This window comes from Triticum aestivum, chromosome 3B, assembly GCF_018294505.1.
Source record: "Triticum aestivum cultivar Chinese Spring chromosome 3B, IWGSC CS RefSeq v2.1, whole genome shotgun sequence".
Taxonomy (NCBI): domain Eukaryota; kingdom Viridiplantae; phylum Streptophyta; class Magnoliopsida; order Poales; family Poaceae; genus Triticum; species Triticum aestivum.
This window is the reverse complement of record NC_057801.1, coordinates 6,538,929-6,552,326: the sequence shown is the minus strand read 5'-3', so window position 1 is coordinate 6,552,326 and position 13,398 is coordinate 6,538,929. Positions and strand designations below refer to the sequence as shown.

Below are 13,398 nucleotides of genomic sequence, written 5' to 3'. Positions count from 1 at the left end.
GGAAAGTGTGATGCAGGAAAGTAGAGATAAGTATTTCCCTCAATTTGAGAACCAAGGTATCAATCCAGTAGGAGACAACGCACAATCACCGAATACATGCACAAACAATCAAACAAACTTGCACCCAACGCGATAAAGGGGTTGTCAATCCCTTCACAGTTACTTGCAAAAGTGAGATCTGATAGAGATAGATAAACAATAAAGTAAATATTTTTGGTATTTTGGTTTATAGAACGGAAAGTAAAAGATTGCAAGAATAGTAGATCGGAAACTAAAATTGTAGATGTGAAACTTATATGATGGAAAAGAGATCCGGGGGCCATAGGTTTCACTAGAGGCTTCTCTCAAGATAGAAAATAATACGGTGGGTGAACAAATTACTACCGAGCAATTGATAGAAAAGCGCAAAGTTATGGCGATATCTAAGGCAATGATCATGAATATAGGCATCACGTCCGTGTCAAGTATACCGACTCCTGCTTGCACCTACTACTATTAATCCACACATCGACCGCTATCCAGCATGCCTCTAGAGTATTAAGTTCATAAAGAATGGAGTAACACATTAAGTAAGATGACATGATATAGAGAAATTAACTCAAGCAATATGGTGAAAACCCCATCTTTTTTATCCTCGATGGTAACAATACAATACGTGCATTGCTGCCCCTACTTTCACTGGGAAAGGACACCGCAAGATTGAACCCAAAGCTAAGCACTTCTATCATTGCAAGAAAAACCAATCTAGTTGGCTAAACCAAACTGATAGTTTGAAGAGACTTGCAAAGACATCAAATCATGCAGATTCAAATAATATTCATAGATAAGCTGATCATCAATCCATAATTCATTGGATCTCAGCAAACACACTGCAAAAAAGTATTACATCGAATAGATCTTCAAGAACATCGAGGAGAACATGGTATTGAGAATCAAAGAGAGAGAAATGGCCATCTAGCTACTAGCTATGGACCCGTGCGTCCGAGGTAAACTACTCACGCTTCATCGGAAGGGAAATGGTGTTGATGTAGAAGCCCTCCATGATCGAATCCCCCTCCGGCAGGACGCCAGAAAAGGTCCCTTGACAGAATCTCATGAGTACACAAGGTTGCGGCGGCGGAAAAATGTTTTCGTGGATGCCTCTGTTGGTTTGGGGGTATATGGAAATATATAGCCGAAGAAATTAGGTCTGGGGGTGCACGTGGGGCCCACAAGTGTGGGGTGCGCACCCTCCGTCCTTGTGGCCGCCTCGTGGCTCTTCCGACTTCATCTTTAAGTCTCCTGGTTGTCTTCTGGTGCAAGAAAAATCATCGCGAAAGTTTTATTCCGTTTGGACTTCTTTTAGTATTCCTTTTTTGCGGAAACTCAAAAATAGGGAAAAAACAGGAACTGGCACTGGGCTCTAGGTGAATAGGTTAGTCCCAAAAATAATATAAAATAGCATATTAATGCATATAAAACCTCCAAAACAGATAATATAATAGCATGAACCAATAAAAAATTATAGATACGTTGGAGTCGTATCAGTAGTCAAAAAGGTAGATTTCAGGCTAGTCAAGATCTATGTTGCGAGGCATGGTTGAGTGAGATGGGATTTACCCCCTCTGACTTGGAGGTATTTTCTGGGCCCTCTTGTGTGATCCAGCTCGGAAAGCATGAACATACAACAAGGATCAAGTGTTAATCTAGTTTCGGAAATCGGTATCACTGAAACGAGAAATCGTTATCAAGGAAAGCCAACCCACTGGCTCACTCAGCTCCATGTGATACGCCAATATTTTGTCGTAATGAGTGGCAAGTAGCAACATGCCTGGAAATAAACGGATTCACACGTGGCTTTGGCATGTTTGTACGATACATGGCAACACTACTACAAATGACAGCAGAAGTTTGAGGATATATTTTTCATACTAGGCCCCACATACATATGCCTTGGGGATGGTCCACTTTCGTGCTTCACGGACCAAATCGCATAGTAGTGCTCGTGCAGCCTCTAGGCGGGTCATTGCCCATTACCTAGTGTTTGCTCGCTACTAGTTCAGGTATATCTAAAGAATTGCCAAGTAAAAAAAGGTCTAAAATCACTTATCTTACAGATAAAAAAATTGTACATTCCCTTTTCTAGAAAAGTTCACGAATTTGGTATTTTTTTGTACATTAAGAAAAAAATCATTATGGATAATTTTCACAAATTTATTAAAAACTCATGAATTCAATTTTCTGGGATTCTTATAAAAAAAGTTCACAAATTTGAACAATGGTTCGTTAATTTGGAAAATACTTGTAATTTTTTAAAAATGAAGAATAATCACGAATTTGATTTTTTTCACATAGTTAGAAAAGTAAAGAAGTTGCAATTTAAACAAATTGTTCTTAGTTTTTGTATTGGTAAAGACAAAAAGTAAAAGATGAAGAAAATGATTAAAAAAGGAGAAGAAAAAGATAGAAAACCTGGCTAAGAAAAAGAACGAAGGTTTCTAATATTGAAAAACCCCGTCTACACAATGAAGTCTTATAGGCTGGTCCGTTATATTAAGGCGGTGTGCATAGGGCAAGGTTTATAGACGGCTCGTCGTCTTAAGAGCCTAGTAGGATCTTTCCTCCCCACGACGCTTCACACTAGTGGAGCTATTCGAGTGCAAAAGTTGACGTGGGCTTGCCAGTATCGGACGGGGTGATTACATTTTATTAAGGTTTTGTGTTTGTTTTTTCCGGGGACGAGTTTTCATCATGTTTTCACTCGCCTTTCGTGGAAATTTTTCTTCTACATTTACCTTTTCAGTTTTTGTACCCTTTTCTTTCTCTATCTCATTTTCAATTTTCCTCATTTTCTTTTCTATTTATCTTCATCCTAGTGTTCTGTTTTATGCATAAATTTTAGAAAAATGAATAAATATTTTTTAAATTCATGAACACTTCCAAAAATGTGTGGGTTTACTTCATATTACACAAATTTTGTGTGAATACCTTTTAAATAGATAAGTATATTTATTTAAAAATAAGTGAACACTTTTTTATTATTTCAAAAGTGTTTAAAATGTTATTAACAGTTCGTCTAATACATGATTTTTTTTGTTAAACATATATGAACACCAGTTCAGATTACACTAATATATTGTGAATGCGTGAACCTTTAAAAAATTAGATGAATATTTTAATGAACAAACTGAACACTTTTTAAATTTTCTTTGTTATTCTAAATATGATAATAATTTTTTAAGTATGTGAATGGTTTTCAAAAAATGCATTAACACATTCTTCAAATATACAGACATTATTGTTAAAATTGTGAACACTTTCTTAAACTACACAAATATAGTTTTGAATATTTGAACTCTTTTTTAGTTACATGAAAAATTTTAGTACATAATATTTCGAAATTGCGTTAATTGTTTTTTAGAGAGGTGTACACATTTTTAAAAAACATAGACACTATTTAAAAGATTAAATGGAAATATATTAGTCTATTTTAGCAACAACAAAAAAAGCAGACGCTCAGTCCGCAAAGTGGTGGGAGCATAAATTTTATGTGAGTAAGCTGCATGTGGCATGCCAATGAAAGTAAGTGTACTTCGTACTAACCCCTGCGAGGCCCCTCATTGTTTTAGCCCATATTGCACTCGATTATTCTATTCCAGGAAGAATGATCATGACACCCCGGAAGCATTCCAACCAGCAGCAAATCTCCTTACATTTAAAATAGAGAAAGTAAGAAGCATAAAATACATAGATAACTAAAAGCTCAATACAGAAGAAAGCATATCGTTGCTAGTAAAATAATATATACATGTACAATAACAAATCAATTGTTGGCAACACTATCGGCCGAGTCCTTCTATTTCTCGCTGATTGGACGGACAGTCAGGCAATTGCAAGGTGCTCCCTTCGTGGGCTTCTAACTATTCTAGAATGGTTTTCTATTGTAAACTGGTTGTCGGCTTTTTTTATTAGTCTCCAAAATATGTGATTGAAAGATTAAATAATGTCAGATATTCTTTCATTTTATCACGGATGTTTGGAAATATGTAAAAAAATAAAAGACATAACACTTTTATATACTATGTTCTTAAATTTTAGAAAACATTAATGAGTTTTAATAAAATGATATAAAACTTTATCTTTCTATTTTATACAATTTATCTGTAATTTTTCAAAATGTTCTCATATTTTTCAGAAGCACTCATATTTGAAAACATTAATGTTTTAAAATTTTCTTCAATCTAGAAAAATGCTCATGAATTTGAAAATTATTCATGAATAAAAAATATGAAATAAGGCAGAAAAGGGAAAATAAATAAGGAAAAGACCAAGAAAAAACAAAAATTCCGAAAATAAGTAAAAGACCAATGGAGAAAAATGAAGAAACCTGAAAAAAGATCATCGTAGAAGAGAACTAGAGAATCTCAATGGGCCCAACGCAAAACAACGTGTCTTTGTAATTTGTTTGCACTTTGACAAAATGACCATGACATAGGGGGGCATTGCATCGCGTTCTTTATAAAAGTTCTCTAGTTTTGCAACATCTCTTTGCAATTTGTCTGCTCTTTATAAAAGTTCGTTTCAGATTCTGGGACCGGATTCAATTATGCCGGTGAAGCCGAATCTTGAATTTGAAACAAACATCTATTTGGAATCAGCTTTGCCAGTGAAACTTAATCTGGATTTGGGCCATTTTTAGTGCAATTTCCTGAAACACCTCGAAGGGTACTTTGGTGGCGAAGAATCAGCTTTGCCACTGAATTGAATCCACAGGTGATTAAAATCCAAGCGAAGCTGAAACAAGCAAGGCCTTAGGGGGCGTTGCCTTTCATGATTTGCAAATGCTATATATAGCTTACTGTGATATGTATGTTAGCCTCGTCTAGGAGGCTTATGAAGACCTAGCTTTGTTCCTCTTTGCTTTTCCTTTCATGTGTTCTTCTCAAACAGTTTTTATCGGTTTTCCCATTGGTTATTGTTCTTATTTATTGCTATTAATTTTGTTTCTTAAAATAGATGTTGATTTTTTAATATAAATATTTAATATTGTTATATACAAATCGAAGCAATGATTAATTCCATGACCCGAATGCAACCCCGCCCCTTCAAATAAAGAAGCTAACATGGAAGAACACGAAAATTCGGCATGACCTTTCCTTCATATTGAATATATATTGAGCCAGAAATTTGATGAAACGGAAGTTAATCAACATTTCACCAAAACGTTGGCACTCATTTTCAAGAAAGAACAGTATCATCAACAAGAAGAAGCAGAGGAGAGGTGGCCTTCCCGTAACTAAAACCGCGGACAGGCAAGATCTGCTACAATTTGGAGGTTGTTGAAAGCTTTACCATTCTTCTTATGCTCTGAACCCAGACAACCTGTAGCATTCCTGCAACGCAAGGCTGGTTTTCCTCTTTAACATTCACACAGAAGGATCGGAACATGTAAATTAGGAAGCTCTGTTTCAAAGAAAAGTTCAAACACGGAGGCGGGGATATAATATAGACAGAGTGCTGTGCTGTTTGTTGCTACAGTAGTTCAGAGAAGATCATAATCTGCCCTGTTTGTCGTCGTCGGTCGTGGATAGCTCCGGTCAGGAGTAGGACGAGCATCACGAGAAGGGTCAGGAGCAGCGGGAGCAGGGTACGAGTGAGGAAAGTTCCGCAGTATCTTCGCTACTGCTACTGTTTTGCTTTCATCCCTCTCAAGTGTTCTGACATAATAGAGCAGCTACAGAACCGGCTTGCTACTCCAAGTTCTGAAATGGGCTACGTCATCGTGGTTCTTGAAGCATGTCGCCTCAATCCTCTCAAGTGTCGTGAACCTCCACCGAATCCTGCACACATTTGCACCACAAAGTGCTGAAATTTGAAATGGACTTAGGCCCGTATAGCAATTTCTGAAAATCTCTAAGGGTCCATGTGGGTTTAGTTGGCACCAGATATAGTGGGAAAGTTTAGTCTCACCCTGAAGTTGGAGAGAAGTTGGACCTACTTATAAGGGTTTCTCTTCCACATGCTATTGGAGGGTTGGAATAAAAGAGGCCCTCGCGCACTGCTCAACACGCCACTGGTTGCGGGAATAAGCCGAGCCGAGCTCAAACCTATGCATTTATTTTTGTCGGTCAGTAACGGAGAGTTTCTGACAGCTGGGCCACGATCTGAGACGTCGGATCGTGGGGCTGTCACCGACTTGGGCATGCGGTCGCGCCTATATAAGTGTGAGTCGTCTCCTAACCCTAGCCGCGACGAATAGATCACGTCTGCTCCACGCGCACGTCCGTCATCGTTCCTTTGTTGCTGCTGCCGCTGGTGACTCCATCCTGCCGGCCGCATACACGGTCGACGGGAGAGCAGGTCTCCGAAACCCCGCCTCCTCGGATCCCACGGAAGAGGTCCGAATAGGTTTTTGGAAAGCGACTACACGACTGCTCGCCTCCGTTCATCTACTTCCTTTATGTATACGTGTCGCCTTCATCATCACCATGTCTCGGTCTGACGTCGACCGTCTCTTCGCCGAGAAGCTCGAGGCCGACAAGAAGGCCGCCGCCGCCGCCGCGGCTTCTGCCTGGCCTATTGGAGGGTATAACACGTTTATCTCGCTCCTGTTTATTTCCGTATTAGCAGTATTGACATTATGTGTAGATGTGTCTACGGTTTGCATAGTACGTGTACTTGTTTAGATCAGAATCAGTATGTCCTTAATTCTGTCAATGTCATGCTACTGATTTATCTATGAATTAAATTAGTCAAAAAATTGCCTATTTACTCAGCACAAAGTAATGTAGTTACAAACCTATCGAGAAGGGCGATTTGGTGCTGGAGCTCAGCTGCACCTGAAATCCCTGTCGTTGGTAGTTGCGTCCGGATGGTAAAAACCGGCGCTGACACAGCAGACGTGGTTCGCTTAAAAAAGGGAATACAGATGGTATACAATGATGAACAGTGCGTTTTGTGGGCCATTTTCGTACAGCGGCGAGATGTGTCCGTGACGGTGCTGTCTTGAGCCGAGGAACAGAACGTCAGGAAAACCTGATCCATCACCAGTGTGTAGATGATGCTGGGTGAGTGTGTCTCTCTCATGTACGCCTTCGCCATAGCTCGCTGGTATGGTATCCCCTCTGCGGCGGCGGCTGCTTCTTCCGCTGGCGATTCGGTGGTGGCCTAAAGTGGAACGGCTTGAAATTTCTACAAGATTCAGTCGATAGCTCCCCTTACGAGATTCTCTCTCTTGTTGCCCTTCTTGTAGTTTCCACTGTAGTTCCTTACAGGTTTTGCTCGCCCTCAGCACAGCTAGTCTTTCCCTGATATGATCCCAGGTTTCCTCCTAGGGAGAAGTTTGCCGATAGCCTGGAACATTGAGATCCGGTTATCCCTAATCCCTATCCCTGCTGCCGCATCGAGGAGCGGAGCCGTACTTGGCGGAGGAATCCAACTGTGCGTCCGGCCGGCACTCCGGCTACGGAAGAAATGCTTCACTGACGCAATCCGCACAATCAACCGGGAAAGTTGAACCCAAAGGCTCCAGGATGGACCAAGAGGTGATGTCCAGTTGCCATTTTCTGTCCGATGTTTCGAGTTTGCTGTTCGCAAAATCGGCTTTGGGTAGCGGCGTCAGGCAGGTAGGACGTTTTGAACGCCTGTATGACTGAATACGCAGCTGTTTTTTTGGGTCCGCTAATTCACAGTTTCACACCTCAGTCTGATCAAAGTGCTTGGGGCAGCGGCATCAAGTTTGACTGATTTTGTTATCTTCCATGCCTAAAATATCCAGCAGATGTTTAAACATTAGCGAGCGGCGTCATATGACTAAAACGCAGCAGCTGTTTGCTTCCGCTAATTATGTACACCTTCAGTCAACCAAAATTGCTCTGGGTACTGGCATCAAGATGGATCTTTACAAAATAAAACTTCCATGACTAAAATATCGGGCAGATGTTTGAAATTCATGGCGAAATACCAAAACAATTGGTTTCGTAATGAGCAAACAGAGTTAGCTATTCCTTTTATACAGTGCTCCAGTCAGACAGACACAGAACTCCATGCCTGTTGTTTGTCAGTGTGTTGGCTCAGGCCGGAACAGAACCGGACCAGGCGGTGTGGTTGGTGTTGAGCCGTTGTAACATCGACGACGCGGTCTGCTTTAAATGAGCACATCGTCCACTTCATTTTTATCTGTAGTACGGTGCGGATACGACCAGGAATACTACTTCGGGCGCAGATCCACATGTCACCTGGACGGTAATGATATCAGGTGCAGCTGAGCCTGGGCTCAGAAACGAATATTCGCAAACCTATCCGCCTTTCTTTTTCTGTTTTTTTCTGTGATCTGGTCTGACATCAAATAATGTGCATTTTATGTAGCTCGAATCCTGACCGTCGACACAGCTGGTCGTGGCCATGGTAGGCGCATACGCGGCAATGGCGGAAGCAATCTCAAGAGCCATGTTTGCTCCAAAGTCAGGCAATGCCGCAACCGCTTTAATCATGTGCTCCAGCCCGAGGATCATCGTGAGCGTTCCAGCGAAGCCGCAGCACTGGTTTGTAGTACACTATGGACATGAACTAGTACGCATGATTGAAGCGGTTGCGACACAATGTCTGAATAGGGATCAAACTTGGGACTTGAGGTTGGTTCTGTCGTTGCCGCAACCGCGGCATCTTGCCTCTGTTACCAACTCAAATACTACAATGTTTTGATGTGAGAAACCCCGTAGGGACTTTCCTCGTATTTATACATGGATGACACTTGATCGATAAGGTTACAATTGATTATAGGATTACAACGAATCAATCTTTGCAAATAATGTCTTATCCAGGGATCGTGATAGATACAAATCACAACAATATATGTTACGTTTAACTCAATTGATTTGATTAGGACCATGCTCATTAAAAGTATTTCTCCATGTGATTTTTTGCTAATGGTAGTCTAATAATAGGTTTTCTACTAATCCCTTACTTACCAGATCTTAAACAATTGTAGTGAGATGAACAATCTATATGGTGCTAACACAGTTAAGTGACCAAAATAAACCACAAGTAATGAGTTAGGGCAAGAGATAACCGAAAACACCGAAGACAGTGATGTATCTCGATGTTCACTTCTTTGGAGGGAAACTAGTTAGTGTTGGAGGGGTGGGTCTTGTTGAGATATCACCAAGAAGGTGATTCCCAACCACTGGTGATATACCTTGAGGCGATCTCAAAACCTTCACAGACGACGGGAAAAATCACAAATCATTTTCTCCCCGAGGACTCCAACCGTCTATGAGTCTCCAATCTGCAAGAGTAACAAAATCCATCAAATAAAGAAGTGGCAATCAACTTTTTCTTTGGTGGGAGTATAGATCGGGCACTTGTCTTTGAGTCCCCCAAAATCAACAAGTTTGAGTGAAAGGGGAGGAAGATCTCCGAAAAACTTGAGTTACAATCAATGAAGAAGTTACCACACATTCTGGTCACGGGAATAAGGGGGCTATTTATAGCTATAGCCCCCAAATCGAACCGTCACCATACATTTCTGCATGGTCAGAAAGTTTCAGGCAGCCCCTGAAGTTTCGGGTCCTGAAAGTTCCGGGAAACCATAGATAGTTAGCTTCCTTGTGCGGACGCTGCAGTGTGCGATGCTATAGCCGGAGGAGAGCCAGGTGCGAGCGGTTGAGGAAGAAGGACCGAGGAAAGCGGTAAGTATGGTGTATGAAAGTTTTTAGGGTGTTCATGCAAGGGAGTCCACGTCGCATGCGGGCATGCTCAATACTGGTTGCACGCTTACATGATGTCCGCATTCTCAATACGGTTACACGATGTCCACTATATTTGAGGTTCTGTGATTTAAGATTCATTGTTGCTCGTAGTTTATTCAATGCCCAAAGCTAGGCGTCTTTCAACCAACCAGTTGCTTCCCCACTGGCCCGATCTCATTTAACTGTGTGATCTTGACCATCTAATCCTTCCAATGTATAATCTCTGACGCATATTCAACATCATCGCAACATTTTTATTCATGGTGCCTAACAAATGGGCACATTTTAGTAGCAATGCATCTTTTCAGAACCTAGTTAAATTGTCGTTCCCAACATTGAATTTGATCCTCGAGAAAAATGCTACCTTAGTCCGCATGAGGACCTTTCAGAAAGGTGACTCAGTCGGCTGCGGCATGACTTGGGCAAGCGTCTTGGAGTGTAGATACTTGTTGCGCCATAATTGTATCCAGACCCCCTCATCCTCAATGGATAGCATGTATAGCCACTTACTAAGTAAACATTTGTTCCTAATCTCGAGGTATTCTATGCCCGGTCCCCTTAATCTTTTGTCCTGTGTATTATATCCCACTTATCCAACCTATACTTAGATTTGTACTCATTACTTTGCCAGAAGAATCTTGAACGATAGAAGTCTAGTCATTTCCGTACCCCAACTGGTACTTCAAAGAAGGACAATAGGAACATCCTCATACTTGTAATTACAGAGTTTATCAGGATTAGCCGACCCCCATAAGACACAAGCTTGCCTTTCCAGCAGCTTAGCTTTTTCTCAAATCGATCCTCCAAACACTTCCATTCTTTGTTGGTCAGCTTCTTCTAATGATGAATTGGTATTCCCAAATATCTAAATGGGAGAGACCCCAACTCACACCCAAACAAATGTCTATAGTTGTCATGTTCTACTTTAGCGCGTCCAAAGCAGAACAGTTCACTCTTGTTGAAATTAATCTTCAAGCTAGACAGTTGTTCGAAGAGACATGAGACCAGTTTCATGTTCCTAGCCTTAGCCCAAATCATGTTCCATGAATATAATGGTTTCATCTGCATACTGAAGAATGAAAACCCCACCATCTACCAAATGGGGGATTACCCCACCCACCTGATCATCCTCCTTGGCTCGACAAATTAGGACTGTCAGCATGCCAGCGACAATATTGAACAAGACCGGAGAAATAGGACCGCCTTGTTTCAAACCTTTTTGTGTTTGGCAATAACGGCCTATATCATCATTAACTTTTATCCCAACACTACTTTTTTAATAAAGGATTCGACCTGCTTTCTCCAGGCCGTATAAAAACTCATAATACGCAAGGTTTGTTGTAAGAATGGCGATTTAACTTTATTGTAGGCCTTATCGAAGTCCACTTTAAAGATAACACCGTCTAATTTTTTCGAGTGGATTACGTGAAGAGTTTCTTGAAGAACGACAAAACCCTCTAGTATATGTCGTCCTGGCATGAAGGCCGTCTGAATTGGTTGCACCATAGAGTGTGCAATCTGCGTGAGTCTATACCAACCTTAGTAAAAATCTTGTTTATGTCATTCAGCATCATAGTTTCAAATAGCCGGCTATAGCCCCGCTATAGCTGTTTGAGCATGTTGCCGCTAAATGATTTCATGTACAGTTTACCGCTATAGCCTCGCTATAGCTGTTTTTAAGGGTTGCCGCTATATGCCATAGCCCGCTATTTAAAATATTGTTCAGCGTGGAGATGACCCCCTTGCTACCAAGTTCCAACTGAATTTTCTGCACCCCAAGTTCAGATGCTAATTGCACCGCACGCCACGCAGCCAACACTTCAGAGACCTCGGGGTCAGTGATGCCGGGGAAGAACAATGTAGCCCCTCCTCTTTAAGCACCTTCATGATCCCGTAGGGATCACTCCCTCCATCCCCAACTTTGATCCATCCTTGGTCAGGCTGTTTCCAATGCTCGGCCAGTGTCGTCGCCTTGATCAGAACCGGTTTAGCATGCACCGAGAGCCACTCTTGAACATGATCATTGCAGTCGCACCTGTTGGGTTCCCTCCATTGCTGGCGGTAGTACCACTGGAGCTCCCTTCACCTCGCTGAGTAGCTTCTATTTCCAAACCGTTGCAGAATGTGGGCAGGTCTAGAACCTGTGATAACTAGTTTCGTCTCGCCCACAAGCTACACAAAAAACTCCCGACTTGGTCCGCCGTCTGTGCAGTTCAGCACCAATCGCTAGTACATTCTTAATAAGTCGCCAGCAGGTGTGAATCTTGGCTTTGCTTGGAGCGCTAGTGCCCCAAAGCGCCAGCCATCCTTTGTGCTGCGCCACTGTAGTTGAAGTACCCGGCCGTCCGGACTTCAAACCCTTCATGCTCGTACGCAGATGATAGGCAGACTTCACAGAGAACTGACCGTTCTTTGTAAAGTTCCATGCGATATAGTCAGAGCGCCCCGGACCTCCTATGGCAATTCGTTTTGTGTCGAGTACATCATCCGGTGTAATTGTGAACATTGTTTCAAGTTTCTGTACATCCCACTGTGATCCCTCGGCCGCTAGTAAATCACTGTACACACTAGAAGAACGCCCGTGCGTTGCAACGGGGCCACATTAACTTTAAGAGTTCAATATTACGACATTGGCGACCTTTTTTACCATCAAATCCTCACACACACAGGCACACACTCTCCCTCCCTCTTCCTCACTCTCTATCCCCCTCTCCCTCTCTCTCTAACACACACACACATATCCATCTTATTGGGTACGGGACCATAATCCATCTATTTCACACATACACGTTAGTGCATCACAATATGGATTATGTGTATTATATTTGCCACCAGAACTGAGGGAACTAATTTCATGAAAATCGACCAGCCACAGCTCCAAGAATACGCTGACGAGGTGGCTCGGGTCGGCGTCGGCGCCGTCCAGCGCGGGCCACAGGCCCGCTTCCAAGTGCACGTGCAATGCACGTCTTCACAAATATTATAACCAGATGTGAGAGAAATCACATGCATAGAAAAGACATTCTGATAGCAATCCAAATACCATACTCAATTGAATACCTAATCTGGATAATACTCTTATTTCTATGCGCCAGAAAGAATGGAATAGCAAAGCTAAGTATGCCTACGTACGCTCAGATTATATATAAGAATCTTGGGTGAATAATTGCAACAAAGCACTAAGCAGCGATAAATTTAAATAAAAAATCCATTAACTATGCAGGCAGCAGGCTTGTTACAACATAAAGAGATAGGAAAATGTCACCTCCAGTAATGTAGCGCAAAGGAGTGGAACGAAGCATGAATGAGCGGTTATCTGTTCTTCTCCATGTACATGGATCAGCAGTAGAGGCCAAGTATATAAGTACTTGACTGAACTCCACTCTTTGTGTACGGAGAGCCATGTCACCTTCTCGCCGCTGCAGCATGGGAGGACGGCTGGTTCACGTGACCCTCCGGCTGGGGGATCCATGGTGGCTGACCGTCGAGCTCGAGGCAGAGAAGTTGAGGGCAGCAGTGGCGAGATCCATGCCGGCCAACCGGGCGAAGAGGAGGTCGTCGGGGAGGGACACATCGGCAAGATCCGGTCACCGCGCGACCTGAAGAGCAACAGTGATCTCCACAAGCTGTAGGCCGACGGCGTGCTCCATCCCCTGCGATGGGGTGACCA

General features: G+C 42.3%; 1 long non-coding RNA gene across 1 annotated transcript; it reads right to left on the bottom strand.

Moving 5' to 3' along the window:
• Positions 1 to 1,035: 1,035 nt before the first annotated feature.
• Positions 1,036 to 9,427, bottom strand: LOC123064275 (uncharacterized). The gene is made up of 4 exons (XR_006430661.1): positions 9,342 to 9,427; positions 9,176 to 9,265; positions 3,583 to 3,687; positions 1,036 to 1,292 (listed from the first exon to the last, which is right to left on the bottom strand). It is a non-coding gene; the product is annotated as an uncharacterized lncRNA (long non-coding RNA).
• Positions 9,428 to 13,398: the final 3,971 nt, after the last annotated feature.